Here is a 20,289-nt window from a genome sequence, read left to right as displayed (position 1 = left end):
TCTGAAACAACTGACTGGTAAATTGAGTACCATTGTCAGAAACAACTTTGTGTGGACTATCATGGACTGAGAAATGATGTTTCAACTTGGTGATAACAGCACTGGATGTTAGATTAGGTAGTAAATCAATCTCAAACCAGTTCGAATAAGAGTCTAGAAACACTAAGTAATGCTGATTGTTCCACTCGAATATATCAGTGGCTACTGTTGACCAATGTAGTTCAGGAACTTGACTTAGCTGAAGTGGTTCGTTTTGCAAATACAATTTAGTACTATTGCATAACGAACAAGAAGAAAGTACTTTATTAATGTATTTTACTAGAGAAGGCCAAAATACGAGTTCTCTCGCCCTTCTTTTGGTAGATTCGGAACCTGGGTGAACATGATGCAAAATCTGGATATATTCATGTTGTAAGGAAGCAGGAACAACAATGTTAGGATCTTTGAAAATAATGCCATCTTCCATCAACATCTCATCTCTGTAAGGAAAATAAGTTTGCTCTTCAGGTGATACACTAGATTGCTTTGGCGGCCATCCAATATTAACATAGTGGTTGAGCTTTTGCAAAATTGGATCTGTCTTTGTATGATCCCTCAGCTCATCAAGTCTTGTGGTAGAAAAATGATGCACTTCCATGACATCAAAGTCAAAATTCTCTGCATGAAGCTGTTCCATTGTATTTTGAACATGCAAATACTATTGCCAAAAGTTCTTTTTCAATTTGAGCATATTGCATTTCAGTTTGGGAAAGAATTCTAGATGCATAGGCTACTGCTCTGCCTTCTTGAAGAATAAGTGAGCCAAGACAAAAGTTGGAAGCACCGCAGGAAAGAGTTACTGGTTTATTGACATCATAGTATCTTAATGTAGATGGGGTGGCAATTTTCTGTTTAAGGTCTTCAAATGCTCTCTGGTGCTATTCCAACCAAGACCATGTAACATTTTTGTGCATTGTCTCTCTCAAAGGTGCTGTCAACCCACTGACGTCTGGTATAAACTTGCCTAAATAGTTTATCATACCAAGAAAACTTTGTAGAGCCTGAACATTATCTGGTGCTGGCATCTCAAGAATGGCTGCTTGCTTGGTCAGGTCTGGTTGCAAGCTAGTGCTAGTGAATGAATAACCTACATATGTAACTTCTGGAAGTCTGAATTTGCACTTCAGAGGACTGAGCTTTAAGTTCACTTCACATGCTCTGTCTAGAACTTTCTTAAGGTTTCTGTCATGCTTTGCTTCATCATTGCCTACAATCAATAAATCATCTACTATTATGGCACAAGGGTAACCTGAAAAAAAATTGCTCTATTGCATGCTGAAAGACTTCACTTGCAGAATTTATTCCAGATGGCACCCTAAGGAATCTATATCTGCCAAATGGGGGAACTGAAAGTAGTCAGTAATGAGGATTTGTGATCAAGCATCACTTGCCAAAATGAACTTTTTGCATCTAAGGCAGAAAAGCAGTGGCATTTGGTATTAGGACTGCAACTTCCTTGACTGTACATATTGGATGATGTGGTCTCTTTAATGCTTTGTTCAAATCTCTTGGGTCAATAAATATTATGATTTCATCTAAGCCTTTTTTGCTACCATGGATGATACCCATTCAGTTGGTTCTGTAACTGGACAAATTACACCTTGCTGCACCATTTCATCCAGCTGAGCTTTAACTTTATTCTGCATAGCTATCAGAACTTTTCTTGCTGGTCTGACCACTGGACTGATCTCTGGGTCTAACTTCATAGAATACACAACTGGAAGTTTGCCCAACTTGTCATCGAAGATATCAGCATACTCTAAGAAGAATCGCTTCAGTAAAATTGGAACTAGGATATGTGTTTGTATGGTGAACTTCTTTGGTAAAAGAAAGTAAATTTATTCTCAAACTGTCTCTGAGACTCAATAATGAATACATAGGTCTTTGGACTATATGGAATAACAAGCTATAGCAGTTCCTAGCCAAATAACATGAATGCACTACTGAGCCTTCAGTTTGAATTTTTTCACCCCCATAAGCAACAAGTTTTGCACAACTAGCCATATTGAGTTGCTCATAAGTTTTCACTTTAGCAAATGTCTGCTGGCATAACATTACACATTGAGCCGGTGTCTACTTTAAGCTCAGTGATTTTACCATTGATCTGGACAGTACAAAACACTTCATTCTTTGCCAACAAATTTACTGTATCAACCTGTTCACCAATTACTGATACACCATTTACCTAGAAAGTAGAATTGCAGCTTTCTATATGACCAACTTACTTTTTTTTTTTAATTCTCTTTATTGTTTTATTCATCATAAATGACATACAACAAACAGAAACAGTATATACACAGATAATAACAGTACACAGAACCTTAGCAAAACAACTATGTACATTTATACATTGCCCAACTATATGAGGAAAAAGGAAGACAGTAAAGTATTAGGTGATATCTAAATGAAGTATGCAATCAAGCTAAAAAAAGTTCAAAAAGTATTCTCCAAAATTCTTTAAGAAATGGTTTGTGATTCATGTTGTGGAATAAGTATTTATGTGCCTTGAGGTGCTTAATAGCTAGGGTCTTGAACCCTTCCCAGGATAAAATTTGCCTATTTTTCCAGTTCAAGGAAATATAGTATTTAATTAACATAAATATAGATATCAAAACTCTGTAGTTCCTCTCAGGTAACCCTGGAGGTGGGATATGGAGAATAGTAAATTCCCAAGAGAGAGTAGATTTTTCGTAGCCAATTCTCTCCAATAGAACTCTCAAGGCACACCATAACCTGTAAGTACATTTACAACTCCAGAAAGCATGTAATATATCATCTATTTGATTTGGGCAAAATTGACAATGAGGGGAATAGTTGGGATATATTTTATTAAGTATGTCGGGAGTAAGGTACGCGTTATTCAATGACCAACTTACTTTTTAAGTGACCCTTCTTTATAACCATGTGAGGTTTACTTGATTTGTAAAACTTCTGAAAATGGTTTCATTGCATTGCTGACCAAATGCTAAGCATTTTTCTTTTTTAGATGCATGATTGGCACCACAATTGAGACAGTTAACAATAAAGCTGATTTGGGTTTTGCTGACTCACCCTTGTACTGCACTGAGCATGTCCTTTTCTTAGAACTTGCTGGAAAACTACCGATTTTACCTGGGAAGCCTGCAGGGATGGCAGGTGCCATGTGCTTAGGTATGCTTCTGCTAGCCATGTGTTACATGCTGTCTACATTTGCTGTGCAGCCTGCTGAAACTATGCTCTTATCACTTGCAAACATACTAGTATGCCTTTCCGCAATTTCATGGATTTGACAAATCTCAGTAGCTTTGCTCAGACTTAAAGAACTGTCACTAAGCAAAATCTTTCTCTCTGCAGCACTATTGATACCACACACAAGCCTTCCCTTTGTCAACTCATCTTTTAAGTCACCAAACTGACATGTTTTAGCTCTGCTTCTCAGGTCAGTTAAATAAGCTGCAAAAGTTTCCCCTGGTTTTTGATCTCTTGTGTAAAACAAATGCCTCTCTAATGTAATATTTGTCTGGGGGTTACACATTTCCCTGAACTTGCACTTCAAACACTTGGGGTCTTCCCTTGATTCAGCCTGTACAACAATATGACGGTTTTCACCTTCTCCCACATATACTGCTGGCGCATAAAGAAATGAACACTCTCTTTCAATGTCCTGTGACCCAGCTAGGTTTAGCAAAATGAATGCCCTGGTGTGTGCATCTTTATCAGGATAAGCTGTTTATATAAAAATACCATACTCTTGCTCAAATATTCTCCAGTTCTCTGCAATATTCTGATCAAACACCAATGGTGTTGGTTTTCGAATTTCGTCTGCCATATTAACACATACCAGTGAAGGCTTTTGCAAGTATGCATGAACACACACACACACACACACACACACACACACACACACACACACACACACACACACACACACACACACACACACACACACACACACACACACACAAACACACACACACACACACATACATATGCCATAATGTATGCCAGCATTTGTAACTATGCCCAATACTACAACGAGCCTCTGAATGACTGAACTTTGTGAAGTGTCTCAGGCACTGTACTACTCTTGAAATCACTGTACTGTAAGAAATCACTGCTTATCAATCTAAGAAACATTTCAAAATAACTGCACTGTGTGAATAAACTGGGCAGAAGAAGTTCAGAATAAGAAGCATTTCAAGTAGCTGCACTTTGCAAATAACCAATACACAGCATACTGAAACTTTCCCAAAATGGTGGTACTTGCTAAATAACTCTTTACAGTACAAAAAAGCACTCTGTAATGGTGACACTTTGCAAACAGACACACCCAGCACAAGAAACTTTTCAAAATGGCTGTGTTTTGACTGTACTTCATGAAATAGTTGCAGTTTGCACCCAAATAACTGTCAGGAATAAATGCACAGTAATAAGCACGCACTGTAAGCACTTTTACACACTTTGAGATACTTTGAATAACTCTAGTTATGCCCTGAATAGCTTCAATCAATGCAAAATAGTAGTTTATGCCAGAACACAGTATTTTGCCAAAAAACATGCAGTTGCCTTGCTATATATATGCTTAATGTGCCCCCTTTGCCCTTATTATATTCATTTTGCTCGTTTAATCTTTTTCCATGGCCATTATACTTTTCTTGTGCTCAATTTACTCTAAACATGCCTGTTTTGCTTTAAACATGCTCATTTTGCAATTCTGAGGTAATTCCAAACCTCTTATGTGCTTTTCTGATAATTATTTTATCAAATATCTTAATTTTAAACATCTTGTTTAATTAATGAACCTTTTATGCCTCTTGCTTGTTTAATAATGCAGTTTGTGCCCTTGTAATGCTTCATTTTATTTTTTTTTATAAAATACATAATTTGTGCAAGTTTTCATTACCTTTGGTTCATTTCTGGCCCTTTTTTGTGATCATTTCTCTTAATTTACCTTCATTGTCATCTCTGCACCTCGTAGCTCTGAAAAGAAGTCTCTGGAATCCTGGTTCTGACACCATGTCGCTCATCTAGTCAGGATAAAATAGTGGTTTCTGTTCAAGCAGCTTTATTATGTACAAACACATCAGGATTGAGGCTTAATAACTTTAACTTAGATAAACTTATAAACAAACTAGTTATTACACTCATATATGCTCACTCTCTGGCTGCACTCTCAAAATGGCACTGAAGCTAGCACGTGCTTGCTATTTATATGCACGTGCTGACCTTGAAATGCTTCTTAAAGGTACTGCACACACACACACACACACACACACACACACACACACACACACACACACACACACACACACACACACACACACACTGTTCTATAGAGTGCCTTATGGTAAGTCAAAGTATTAATATCTATGGTTTATTGATAATACTACGATACCCTTGCTGAATCTCAAAATCAAAATTAAAAACAGTATTAGGCAATTGAACAACCTTAAAATGTTGTGTTTTACTACCAGCATTTTGTCTGATATTTTTATGAGAAGTGTGAAGTACCACAATTTCAGGGTACAAAGATGAAGTAAGAACATTATATCCCATATCTGTAGTCTCAAGTTTATTATTAGATAAATTTAAGTTTTCCTTATTATTATATTTGTCCCTGTCCCCTTCAATAAACACATCACATTGAATGACATTTGATGACCTTTATTAAACTACTATAAACATAACTTTGTTAACCAATATTTATGAATTACAACTGACACATAGTATAGTTAATATTAATCACAGCTTAAACATCCATGTGATGTTAACTAGGACAGCGTGACCTCTCTCATCTTGACCCAGTAAGCAGCGTCCATACCTCCAGTCACTTATTTTACTTATGAAGCAGCATCCCACCACTCACTTCATTTACCACTTATTGAATTAAACATCCAACCAAATAAGCAGTGTCCTTACCTCCACTCGCTTATTTTACTTATCAAACAGCATCCCCATCACTCACTTCATTTATCACTTATTGAATTAAACATCCAACCAAATAAGCAGTGTCTGTACCTCCGCTCACTTATTTTACTAATCAAACAGCGTCCCATCACTCACTTCATTTACCATTTATTGAATTAAACATTCAACCAAATAAGCAGTGTCCTTACCTCTGCTCACTTATTTTACTTATCAAGCAGCAACCAACTGCTCACTTTCCTTTCCCAACTCATTGAAATGAACATCCAACACCAGAGGGGGAACAGAAGAGGGCAAGCCTGCCCCTCTTCTCCACCCACCAGCCTGACCAGGCTGTTCCCCCTCTCTCCTACCAAATTTCCAACAACCTATTTGCCCATTAAAAGGCATTAAGCCAAATATCATTCAGTGTACTTCATCCTGTCTAACTAAAATGGATGTATGTCATCACCTCCCAAAGCCCAATCACAAAACTAGCCAACATAACTAATAGCCAATGGCTGAAATTAAACCACAAATCCCTCTCCAATGCTAAAGTAACAAACTATAACCTCATAACCTAGCATAACCTTTGTATAGTAGCTAAATTATCACTTGCCTAACTTCCAATAGTAGCTTCACAATGATTCCCAGGTCAATACCTGCCAAATGTACCACCAAAACACTAAACCCATGCCAAGCAAAACCACGCAAAAACAATTGCACACCATCATGCCTACCTGCTTCACTGTTGTACAGCCGAATGTACATAATAATGTCCAGAATTAAATTTCATTTCAAAATCAATATAATAGAAATCCTGCACTCATACCAACTACCCAATATAAACAAGACAGCATTTAATGACCTCATAACATTTACTAACCACCAACTGCCCTCAGAATGACTACAATACATCCATAAAAGAAAATGCCACATCAACTGTAGCTCAATAGGCCTCCACTACCAAATCCAAATCTCACAACACAAGCTGTCTTATCAATAGCCAATGTCTGTCAGTCTTCACTATCAAACCTACCCCAACCATTCAAACCAATGAACCTCCAACCAAGATTAAGTTCATATACCCTCATCACCTGTGTAACTATATTACTCACAGCTAACTCCTCCTTGACCCACTGAACTGACTTACCTTGTTCCCAAGCCAAAGAAATAACCAAATCTTTCTCACCAAGTCCTTCCCACAAGCAACTCCACAACAAGTTTAACCACTATGGCAATGCACTACCATTTGCCTTACTTATAATGGGTGCCCCAAAATCCTGCAACCCAAATTTAACCACTCTAGCAATGCCCTACCTGACCCTACCCACCCCCAACAAGCCACTAAAATGATGATGCCTGCTAGATTGAAACCGACTCCAAAAAATTCCACCTCCCTCCTCCAGTCATTCTACCCATTTGATGGACAAGCCACAAACCAATTCCCCAAAGTATGCCCCAACCCAATCCTCCTGACACATTTACAAACCAATGCAAATCCCCATGAACAGCCCAATGCATCTTACCAAAAGCTCAACCACATCCTTAACCCACTGAAAGAAAATCGTTAAGACACCCCATCTATTATCTATGTAACAAAGATAGCCTACACAATTCAGGCTGCTGCAAACTCAACTACCAGCACAACTTCCCCATCTGTCACCTGTACAGCTGAATACCTACCTACCCACTTTAAGCAAGTGCACAGATCCTACATGCCATCCACAAAAATACCACAACTCCACCCGCTTTAACTTAGCAATATTGATAAGGCCATTAAACAAGTGTGCAAAAACTTACATGCCACCCACAAATGTACCCCAGTTCCGACCCCTTAACTTACCAAGATTGGCAAGGGCAAGGAAGTCTCCTTCCACAACCAAACCACCATGCAACAAATGGAACCTAACACCTAAGGAAGCTTACGACCTAGATGTCCCCTGTCTTTAGCCACCAAGATACTAAAGCCTCCAAAGTCTTACTTGAATGTTTGCAATTTCTGATTCCAGACTTTGAACCCCATCCACAATTAATTCAAATTATCCACATATGCCCTCCTTCCAACCTTTCCTCTAAGTGAAAGAGGTAGGTGAAATGGTCAAAAGTCCACCCCTCCGTACCCCAGGGCTTGCTTAGGTAATCACTCACTCCACCAGATCCCAAAGTCCAACTCAACCTCAGTTGTTATGACTCAACCTCACCTATGGATGACACCAAGCTCCCCATAAGTAAACCTAAACCTGTTTCTGTATGCCCCTGACATATCTCATCATTACCTGTCCCCACACTACTCCCATACCACACCAACTCTCACATGCCTAAATGATCACATAAAATGTATCATTACCTGTGATCTCACTGTGTACCTCCCCAGTGAACAAAACACCCCTTGCCATAGAATCGATCACCTGACAAGACCACTTCATTCAGACCACTGACTGATACAAATTCTGCTCTTTCACCATCTGTGACCTCACTGTGTAGCACTCCAGTAGCTGAAACACCACCACAGTATCATCCGTCACCTGTTGAGACCACCATCTTTAAAGAAAAGACAAATGTAAATCCCCTGAAAGAGAGAAATAACTGCATTTGAAGGCCACCTCCTCACACATCTGAAACTCATATCACTGTCATAATTTGCCAACCTCAGTCTCAATGAAGTGCTACTAATTTGCCAGAAAACCTGAATGCTGTGAAAATTGGACCAAAAATGAGGCAAAAGCTGGACATTCTGCAAAATCTGTACAGTTGTGATGTATACTCTCAACATCTTAGAGCTATAATTGTGGACAAAGCTGTAAACAATGGAGGGAGAAATGCCCAAAACAACCCTTAAATACTGCTCCTAAAGCTGATATAACACTGCATAATGAGAATGTAGTTCAAACTCAAAAGCCCGTCACCATCCCCTGACCTTGATCCTCCATAACATGGGAAAAAGGCAAACTGTATAAATGGAAGTTAAATGGTTTAAGAAAGGCTATATTACTATTACCATGTTAAGAAGACTAGCCACATTTCCAAACAGGCAATATCCAGCTGGAACGTGTCATCCTGCCCCCACTGCCATCTCTGTCAAGGACATTCCCAGCAAATCTCACAGTTCATCCAAAACAGAAAACTGCAATTCAAATACAAATGAATGAACAACATCCACCAAACTAGGACTCCATGGCCCCACTATGATTCTCTAAGCATAAGAGAAAAAAAAAAGACACACCCGACCACCTGGGTTTAATAGACAGAGTGACTAGACTAATGTGGTATCATAAAACAGCCATGCACTGGCAAAACTTTGAAGTGACAACAGCAAAATCACTGATAATGTGCATCACCATCTACCTCCCTCATTCCTTCCAATACCCTGGTGCCCAGATCAGAACTGTCCGGCAAAGCAACACGGCATACCTCTCAACCTCTTAGAACAAGAAATCTAGACAAAGACAAATTATGGGGTGCATAGGCCCAAAAAATAAGAACACTTAAATACTGCTCTTACAAACTTAGAAAGTTGACAGAACAGGTTTTGCATTAACATCAATGTTCTGAAGGGTAAAAAGTCTGAAACTGAAATGTCTGTCATTATTTTCTGACTTCAACTCTCAATGATTTGCCAGAAAACCACAAATTTATGAAAAATGGTCCAGAAATATTAGGCAATAATCTCGACATTCTGCAAAAATCTGTACAGTTGAGAGATATGTACTCACTCCTCTCAAAACCCATGATACAACAACACCAGCAGCTCAACGGAGCAAAAGGACAACCATTCCATTCCACCACCACAATGCAACCTTCCCTGACTCCCATCCAGGTGGAGACAACATGACTGAAGTACCCCTAGGCAGCAATTCCCCGATGCAAGATATTCACACCCTACACCCCAGCCGCTTAAACACCACACACCAGTCCCACATGCCATCAAAGACAACCAGATGTTAGCCCAGCACCGGGAAAACACGAGCCAAAGCTCCACTCCAGCCAACAAACAGATGGGAGGGGACAATCATCCCACATCAACAATAAGGCAGATTAAGCACCCAGGGACACCCAGAACTGTGAAATAAAAAGCTATAAGCAAAACTGGCACAAAGGCCCAAAACCAGGGACATAACCCTGTACCATCCCTACAAATTTAGAAAGCCGATAAACAGATGGCGCTGCACCAGCCTGAAATCTCCATTCCTCCCAAATCCCACCTACTCCTCCCCAACCATTACCACTATTCACTAAAAGTAATTCACTATCTGCAGCAGCCTCAAAACCCAGAAGAAGAGAGAGTGAAAGAAAAAATGCCACCATGCCTCCACTGTTTCCCCAAGGTGTACTTATGTTCTGAATACCTACAATTCGTCTGGATGTGGAATATTTCTTAGCAAGTTCACACCAAAATGTGATTCCTTATCCAGTACACTTGCATAACACCCTCCCTAACCTTACCTCATGTCCTCCCAATCATCCCTCATTCTCACCCTCTTAATTCCTACTACTATATTTATCTGACCCCCACCTAAAGATGTCCCTGGACAAATTGGTTTGTTACCAAGCCTCATTTCTCAGAATCAGAGTCCACCCCAATAATGAGGCTGCTATTGTGTTTCAGCCTTTTATTTTTGTTTTTGTTCTACTTGTATTTAGAATTATTGGAATAAGAATGTATTTTGTTTTTGTTTATTATAGGTGAAAGTCTTCTCCTAGATCAGTGCTACTATTAGATCTCTGACTTTTCTTATCAATCTGAGTTCTAGGTTTTGGATGCAAGCATTGGCAATTGATTCAAATGGTCAGAAGCAGCGTATGTGTAATTGTGGTTCTAAATCCTCTAGTTGGTCATCTAAAATATTGTCATTAGAAGTTAAGATACTGAAGTTTAATGAGTTGTAAGAAAAGTCTAAAGATCTTGTACGTGTTTGCATAACTTCTGAAATATTGTAGTTCTCAAGTTTCCTCTTTCTAGAACTGATTTCTTTATTATGACCTTAGACTTTTTTATGTGTGATGTTCTATAATTATCTCTATACTTCACCAGTAATATGGATAATTTAGGCCAAATATATAACTACTAGAAGTCTTATTAGTTTTCATCCTAATAGCACTAATTTTGCATTCATAAACAATAAATAAGGAATATTTACAAACTCTGAAAAGAACTGTAGAAATATATAAAAAAAACTCCAGATCGCTAAAGGCTACTCAACCACACAAAAATATTTAGGAAACAAGCAGAACTATGTCACCACAAAGAAAAATATATTGAATAAATTTATCAGTAAATGTTTCTCCATGGTGGCCTAGCTTTGCTTGTTTTCTAAAAACTCTGAAAAGAAAGCTAGAATTGTAGAATGTTTTTTTCCAATTTATTTATTTTTATTTATTTATTTCCAGTTTGATGACCGGGGAGGGCCACTGGGCTCAGGGAGCCAGTTTTCAGTGGAGGCCCGGGGAGAAAAGCTCCGCATTACATAGGGTATTTACAAATACAATCATGATAAAGAAAACACAATTAAAATGTCATTTTGTGCAAGTGAATAGGAATAAATTCTTTGGTTACATAGTATAAAAATATTTAGGATGGCATTACATAGTGTAGTTACAGATACAATCATAGTAAAGAAATTAAGATTATAATTTTATTTTAAGGTAAAGAACAAGAATACATTCCTTGATTACATTGTATCTAAAATTTAGAATGACAGTGGAAACTTAATTGTGAGGGGGGAAAAAGATTAAGAAGGGAAAGAGAGCAAAAAGTTGGTAAAGGTTATTTGTAAGTTGTACAGTTTTGATATTTACAATGTTTTGTATATTATTTTGTAAGAAACTGCTAGAATGACAGCAAACATATTGCAGCTGTTCTTCACTAGAACATAGGAATAGTGACAAACAAAACTAAATGTTTAGTTATTTGGAATCTGTCCAACCACAATGCTTGAATACATGTTGAAAATTTGTCCAAAATCTTTTGACATATTTCTAGAAATATGTTGCCAGTCTATGTTTGCTGCAAAATTACATCTCAAAGAGTAGGTATTACCTTTCTTTATATTTTCCCAATTTTATGAATAAGGAAGGAAATACTCTTTGTATAAACTTACAGTTAATTTTTACAAATAATGAAGCTGCTATACTTGTAGATGAACCTAGCATCTTGGTTTTGTTTGTATGAATAAGGTTTGGTGAATTACCCTGATTTAAATAGTCCAATTAAGATTTTAAAATAACTGATATATGTGATAATATAGTTGATGTGAATATATTTTAACAGCAATGGTTAAGGCTTTATTTCTATTTAATTCTCGTTGTCCATCTTTGATGATATAGTCTGCTTTATGCTATATGCCAATAGTTATTCCTCATAGGTTTATAGGTATTTATCTGTAAGGATCTTAAGAAGTCGAACCTTACATTCCCAGGGTAGTTTCTAGCCCTTATATTTTGCGCATATATAACAAAAAGATAGGCAGAACAAGAGTATGCTGGGGCATTCAGATATCTATGAGGGATAAGGGTGCTAACCTGGGGTTGAATTTTTGGTTACCCATGTAATCGCCCAAATTGTGTTTGAATACAGTAAGAGAAGTACTTTGTTTGTTTGGAGTGGAAGATGGTTCTATAGAAGTGCAATTCTCTGTGATACATATGTTTCCCTCAAACATGTTCTATTTATGTTGCAAAAGAGACTGAGATCCTTTGAGTGGGTGTTTATGCCACTATTGGTCTTTTGTCTGTGTAATAAGCGACAGGGTCTATTGAGAGTCTATATGCAAGGCAAAGGTCACCTCTCAGTAGCCAGTTTAATACTGAAATGAAGCTCAAGGCTTTGAGATGGTCCACATAGTTTTTATTATTTAGGCCCTTGATATTATTAATGAGGAAGTATTATGGTCATTCCAGTTGTGACAAGTGGTTATGACAAGTACGTAATTAAAGAGGAATTATAGTCAATGACTTATTTATACTAGTAGATACATGATAATCAAAGGACACTTCATTGTTGACATAGGTTCCCAAATCCCTGACTATGGGATCAATTTTCAGCAGTGTACTGTCAATGTGATAGTTAAAAGGGAAGTCATAATTACCAAAGGATATTTTATAAATTTCTTGGCATTTAGTTTTAGACCATAATTGCAGCAACAATGAAACCCAAAGGATCCACCATGGCAGAGTATGAATAAAACCTTTAATAACCAGGATAAGCACTTTCAAGTAATCTAATTCTTTTTCAAATACAAGTACAAAACATAATAAAACACAACCTATGTAAAAACCACACTCAACCAATAAAATTGCAATACAGCACACACCTCCAGAAGGACCAATCAATTCAACTTCCAGGGTCTATGCCATCTAAGAACAGGTTTTAGTGGTAGAACACTATTAAGCCCTGACATTCTATCGGCCTGCAGATCTGCAATCAGGTTAACTTCAATCTGTTCTGTTTTGAAGGAAATATCATCCCCTCTTCTGGTTAAAGTACATAACTGCAGGACCATAAATTTAAAAGTATGTCCCAAGTTTTTCTTAACATGCTGTGCCAGTGCATTATGCTCACCACCAGTCCTTATGTCTCTGCAATGCATTTGTTGTCTACCAAGTTGGTCGTTTAGTTCTGCTACTTCTGGTTTTGTTTGTTAGTTTTAGACCATGGTTTTGATAAACAGCTATTAGTTTGTGACAGGCCCTCTTGAATGATCATGGTGCCCTCTAGGAAGTCTATGATAGCACCAAATTTGTAATCATCTGCAAATTTGGTCAGCCAAAAATCTTTAATATTAGTTTTGACCTCTAAGAAGTAAATGCTACAGAGCAGTTGCTCAAGGATGGAACCCTAGAGGTACATTGCTAGTGATAGGTCTTTTGGAGGAGGTAGAGCTGCCTAATTTTATTTCTTAGGTTTTATCTGAGATCTAATTTGCTATGTAACTAGTTACAGTCTTCAGGATCTAAGCTATATTATAAGCAATAACATTATAGTTCTTTTAAGACAGTTAAACTAATGACAAAGCTCATCATGGTTTAGTTATAGCATTTTATAATAGCTATACCTTCAATATTTCTAAAAGTACACGAGACAAGATAATAGAATGACTCCATTACTTTAACAGTGGATATTTCCTATAAATGTTTTACAGTACTTTAAAATAACATCCACAATGTTTATTATCTACAATGCTTAGATATTTCTGGCAATTTATAAAGATGTACCATGTTTTTACAATATATAAATATAACATGTATGCTGTCCTCTTTTACTAGATGCAATATCAAATCACTAGATGTTTCCAAATGGTATAGCTTGCAGTAGGAGACTCTGACCAACAATGAATTCATTAAATGTTTTTATTCTGACTCTACTTCCTTTAAGATAAAAAGAGTCTTCAAAATCTTGTTACAGAAAAACTATTTGCTTTCTGTTTTCTTGGTAGACACAGTACTATCTATCATTGACTGTTTGTCATTAGGAACTAAAAATGAATATGACTGAAGAAGTTTGGATTTAAACTTTGGACTCATATGAAGCTGTGTTGAAGATATTCCCACAGACTATAACTGAGTGTTTCAGCATTCCAGAGATGACTGGTAGGATAAACCCAATATGGCCATAAACTTACTGCTCCTTTTTAGTCCTATGCAGAGATTTGAATACTTTTACTGAAAAACTCTATTCAAATAATTTAATAAAGAATGTTATATAATTTTTAGAACTGTTTTTCTCTGAATTCTTGCCAGAATTGTGAATTTCTAACTCTGGAATTAATTTATAAGCAATAATATAAGATTATAGTTCTTCTGAGACAGTTAAACTAATGACAAAGCTCAGCATGGTTTAGTTATCACATTTTACAATAGTTATGCCTTCAGTATTTCTTATAGTACATGTAATTGGATAATAGAATGTATCCATTTGTTTAATATTGGATATTTATTATAAATGTTTTAAAGCACCTTAATAAAATTTTCACATAATTTATTATTTACGATGCTTACATATTTCTGGCAATTTCTGAAGATTTCTCCTGTTTTTGCAATGCATCTGCATAACACGTATACCATCCTCTTTTACTACATGCAATATCAAATTATTAGATTTTCCAAATGCTATAGCTTGCAATGGAATACTCTGACCAGTGGTGAATTCTTCAGAATTTTTATTTATTCTGACACTTTCTACTTCCTTTAAGACAGAGAGAGAGCCTTCACAATCTTGTACAGAAAAAATATTTTATTTCTGTTTTTTTTTCCATGAAAGCAGTACTATCACCAATTGTTTGCCACCAGGAACTAAGAATGAATATGATTCAAGAAGTTTGGATTTAAGTTTTGGACCCATATGAAGGTGTGTTGAAGATAGCCCCACAGACTGTAACTGAGTGTTTCTGTATGTTAGCGGTGACTAGCAGGATAGACCCAATATGGCCATCAAGTGACCATTCCTTTTTAGTGCTGTGCAGAGATTTGAAGTATTTTGCAGAAAAGTTCTATTCCAACAATTTAAAACTGATGTTACATCATTTTCAAAAGTTCTATTCCAACAATTTAAAACTGATGTTACATCATTTTAAGAACTGTTTTTCTCTGAATTATTACCAGAATTGTCAATTTCTAACTCTGGGATTAATTTCTTGAGTTTTACAGCCTTTTCCAGTATGGATTGTATAAGAAAAATGAGCACTACCAAATCCAGTCAATAGGATATGCATATAAAAAATGTACACAACAAGTAGCAACTTTCTTACAAAAACTGTTTATGGAAATGGACAAATCTTATACTAAAATTTCAGAGAAATTGCAATAAACAGACAGAGCTTCTTAAATATATGAGTGAGCAACAAGAAATACAGATAAAATACAAAGAAAATTATATATTTTTTTCCATAATAATTCTTTATTATTTTTCGGTTTATTCAAACAAAACATTTGACATAGAAATACACAGGTGATTTGCAAACAAAGCTTCTAATAACATTCAAACAACATATATACATTATTTACATGAATGCTTCTATATTTCCTATAATTGTAGAAACAAAGATTATTTTCTCCCGGAATAGTATCTTCCAATAATATGGTTTTTAGATAAAATTGTATTATATAATATTCATAACAAAGGAAACATTTTAATTCCATGTTTTAAGCCAGTATAATATTGAAAATATGTTCTCACAGTTTCCACTTATAAGGATTTTTGTTTTGATTATTAATTGTGTATTTGTGGGCTAAAATGTGTTTTATCGCTAAGGTCCTAAAATTATCCCATGAAGTTTGAGATGGATTCAACCAATTAGTAGCTATGTAGAGTTTCATTAAAAGAAAAATATTAATGAGTATGGTCATTTGGGATCTAGATATATTATTTGGAGGGATATGCAATATCATAAATTCCCAAGAAAGTGTTGAATTTTGATAACCCATCTTTTGTAATTGCAGTTTTAAAGAGTTCCAAAGTTTATAAATGCATTTACAGCTCCAGAACATGTGCAATAGGTCAGCCGTCTCATCCTTACAATAAGGGCACTTAGGAGAATTCTTAGAGTTAAATTTATGCAAGCTAAGACGTGTATAGTAGGCATTATTATATATCATGAGTTGGGTCAATGTTAACTTTTGAAGGGAGATAGATTTTGTGGTTAAACTGATTGCTTTTATTATTTTGCTTTCATCTACCAATTGTATTTTTTCCTTCCAATATTTAGACAAGAGAAGGTGGTTTTGGTATTTAATGTCTTTAATGAATTTATATGTACACGATATAAATTTGGTATTTTGTAAAAGGGCTTGCCATAATGAGGTACATTTCATTAAGTCATCTTTACTAATGGTTAGATTTTTAAAGTAACTCATGGACAATTCCTTGATCTGCCTCAAAATCGATAAATATGATTTGGGTAGACCCATTTCCTGTCTTAGTTCATGTGCAGAGTAATTCAAATATGGGTATATATCTTGAAGAGTTAAGTTAATTATAAGTGGAAAACTTTTCAGATCAATGAGTTGATTATTAATTTTCAGGTTAGGATTTCTATGGAAGGGTTGCAAGATCATCATACATTGTAAGAGCTTTAATGATCTAAAGAGATTTTTTGATAATGTTATATAGTTTTTGATATAATCCATTAGATCATAAAATTTTATATTGTCTCTGTTTAAAAAGGGTAATGATTTGGGATTTATATTCAAACTCTCAGTATGTTTATAACTTATTCTTATCCAGTTTGGAAACCAGTTATTGCTTCGTGTGCCATGATTCGCAATTCTTAATATTTTATTAGCATTTATAATTAAGAAATAGATTTCAAAATTGGGTAAATCTAAATGACCTCTATTTTTCGTGATCATCAGATTATCATATGATATTCTAGTTTTCTTTGGTTTCCATATAAATTTAGCAAATTCAGTGTGAATTTGTTTAAAGAAATTCTTGGGTATTATCAACTGTGTAGACCAGAAAATGTATGATAGTCTGGGCAAGACATTCATTTTAATAATAGAGACCTTTGCTAATAATGGTAGTTTCAAATTTTCCCATCTTTTTAGATCAGACACAATGTGATTCCAAATTTGTTTAACATTATTAAGACTTGACCTATCAAAGGTAGAAGTGAGAAGGGTTTTGGCGTTTTTAAAGGAAAGATATTGTTTTTTTTTAAGGTTTATTTTATAATTTGATATTGATGCAAAATCGTCAATGGCCGATAATACTTTTTTGGTATCTGAAACCGGTGTTGTGCAATATATATTAAGGTCATCAGCAAAAGCTGCCTGAGAGATCTTAGTACCATAAATTACTGGGGCATTATGGTACACATTTTGTTTTATGTGTAGGAATAAAGGTTCTAGATATAAGTTAAATAGTAGAGGAGATAAAGGACATCCTTGTCTGGTTCCATTTCTGATTTTGATTCTTTTAGAACACATTTTATTTATATATAAGGTTGTATAAGTGTTATTATATAGTATTTGCAAAGTTAGAATGAATTTTTGGGGTAAATTAAAGTAGGATAAAAGAAAATTATATTTCTGACATAGAATAACAGAGGAGAAAATACAGTATGAGTACATTTTTAAAACAAAACACTTGGAGTTTAATACAACAAAAGACTTTGAGAGCAAGAAAATATAAAGCACTCTAAGGATTCATGGAGTTCCATTGAAAATGGAAGTGAATAACTTGGTAAAAACTGAAACCAGCTGTTTGTTAAAAATTCTGAACTTGTAAGAAAAACTATTCTGTAGGGCAGAAAGAGCTCACATGTCACTGGTGAAACTCTTGACAAGTCCAAGAGAACCCCACCCCAAAATATATAATTAAAAAAATGTATTTCATATTTAGACAAGGAAATTGTATCAAGATCTTTATGGTCTAATCCTCCTGTGAAGGTGGATCGCAATAGCATTAGATTTCATAATGATTTTCTTCAAAAACTAAGGAAAAAACTTGTTGGCCCTTAATAAAAGTCATTCAAAAGAATAATACTAAGGCTCATATTTATGACATGAAATAAAATTGCTTCTACCTAATGACACAAGAAACTTGTTGGCCCTTAATAAAAGTCACTCAAATACTGTTTTTGACATGGAAAAATTGTTTCTGCCTAATGACACAAGACTTTCCAATGCACATCGAGGGAACTGTTGTTTATGTTAACCACCATGGTATTTTCATTAAATAAATTGACTGGAATTATTCAGCTCTAAAGATATATGTTGACATATGTGGCTTATACAACTATGCTATATACACTTTTTTAAGAAGATGGAGGAAAAGAAATGATATTTGGCAAGGAAGAAAGAAGGAAAGGCATGTAGTAAAAAGAAAAAAAAGGATATATTATTGGTTTTGCTTTATTATTTGAACAAGAACAAAGATATTGCATTTATAACAAAGTTATAAACAAAAATAAGCAAGTCCTTCCATTTTTTATTGTGAAAGTTTGTGTCTTATTTAAATGATTATTTAGTTTGTTGATAGTTTATTTATTTATTGCATGCAAAGTGTAGTGATGTCTTTAAGACTCTAATTATCATATATGAATATGTATATAGCCATTTTACTTTCATTTTTAAGTGTGTTTCTATAACTTTAACATTGTTTTTGATGGTTTCACTGTTGCTAAGCTCACACCAGCCCTATGAACACTTTTGTTTTATGTTTCACCATGAATATCACTTAAGCTACTACTGAGGCTTGTGAGACACTCTGCTCCATGAGGAGTCTCTGCTCACCTCAGAGGTATGATCTGCTTGTTACATCTGGCTTTGTAATGGCCATGATGTAAAAAGCCTGAATTTATTCATTTAAAGTGATTAAATCTGAAGTAAGTAGTGTTCTAGTCAGCTATAAGCTAAATACATAGCATGGGTAATATTGATGTTGTTGGGTTGTCAGGTAACCGAATGCTGCATTTTGTAAGTGAAGAGATCAAAAGTGTGTGTGATCATGGATGGAAAGTACTGCACTGAAGTGACTATATGTGGTAGGGGGTGGTGTAAGGTTAGTATGCAATGTTGGGTTTATGTGAATGGTAGCATAGTGTGTGTTCGGCATAAGTCTGAGAATATATGTATGTGCATGTATGGTGATGCTGGAATTAGTTTGGGTACAGTAGAAGTGTTTCCATTGCAGGTATGTGCACTTTGCCTCACATTTGTGTGACTATGGAGTTAGGTAAATTGGGGTAGTGGTGTGAGGGCATAATTCAGGGTGACTTGCTGCACTGTAAAAATATATGTGTATAAGAAAGTATTTAGGTGAGTGTATGTTGTAATGTTTTGTATATGTGTATTTGTTGTTTATGATTATGGTTTCAATAACTTGTTGTGGGTGAATATATGTGTGTGTATGTGTGTGTGTGTGTGTGTGTGTGTGTGTGTGTGTGTGTGTGTGTGTGTCTGTGTATAGACAGAATGTGTCATTTGTGTGCAAATTGGTTGAGTGCTGCACTGATGTTTTTGATAGTTTGTGGTGCTATACATCTTTGGTTTAACAACAGAAACATAGTTAGTGTGGTGCAAAGAGGAAGTTTCCCTGGGTCAAGACATGTCAATCAATGGGTTGTGCAGTACTATTGCTACAATGCTTAAACACAGAAAAGGATTTTGTTTTTGTCCTGCTCTAGGATTTTTTTTTTTTTTTTTTTTTTTTGCTTCTCAATCAACTAAACTGAAGTAGAGGGCAGCAGAGATACAGAGCTGGTAATGGATCTGGAGAGATTTCTTTCTTTTTTTAAAAGAATCTGTAGTTTTTTTATGATGAATGAGTTTGCCAAATGGTTGTTTTAACAAGCATATTTTCTACATTTGATGTTGCACTATTATGTTCTATATTCTGCCAGTCAAATAGAAAACATCGATTATGAA

The sequence above is a fragment of the Protopterus annectens genome, chromosome 13.part0 (assembly GCF_019279795.1).
Source record: "Protopterus annectens isolate FY-2018-M chromosome 13.part0, PAN1.0, whole genome shotgun sequence".
Taxonomy (NCBI): Eukaryota; Metazoa; Chordata; order Ceratodontiformes; family Protopteridae; genus Protopterus; species Protopterus annectens.
Note: the sequence above shows the minus strand (reverse complement) of the source record.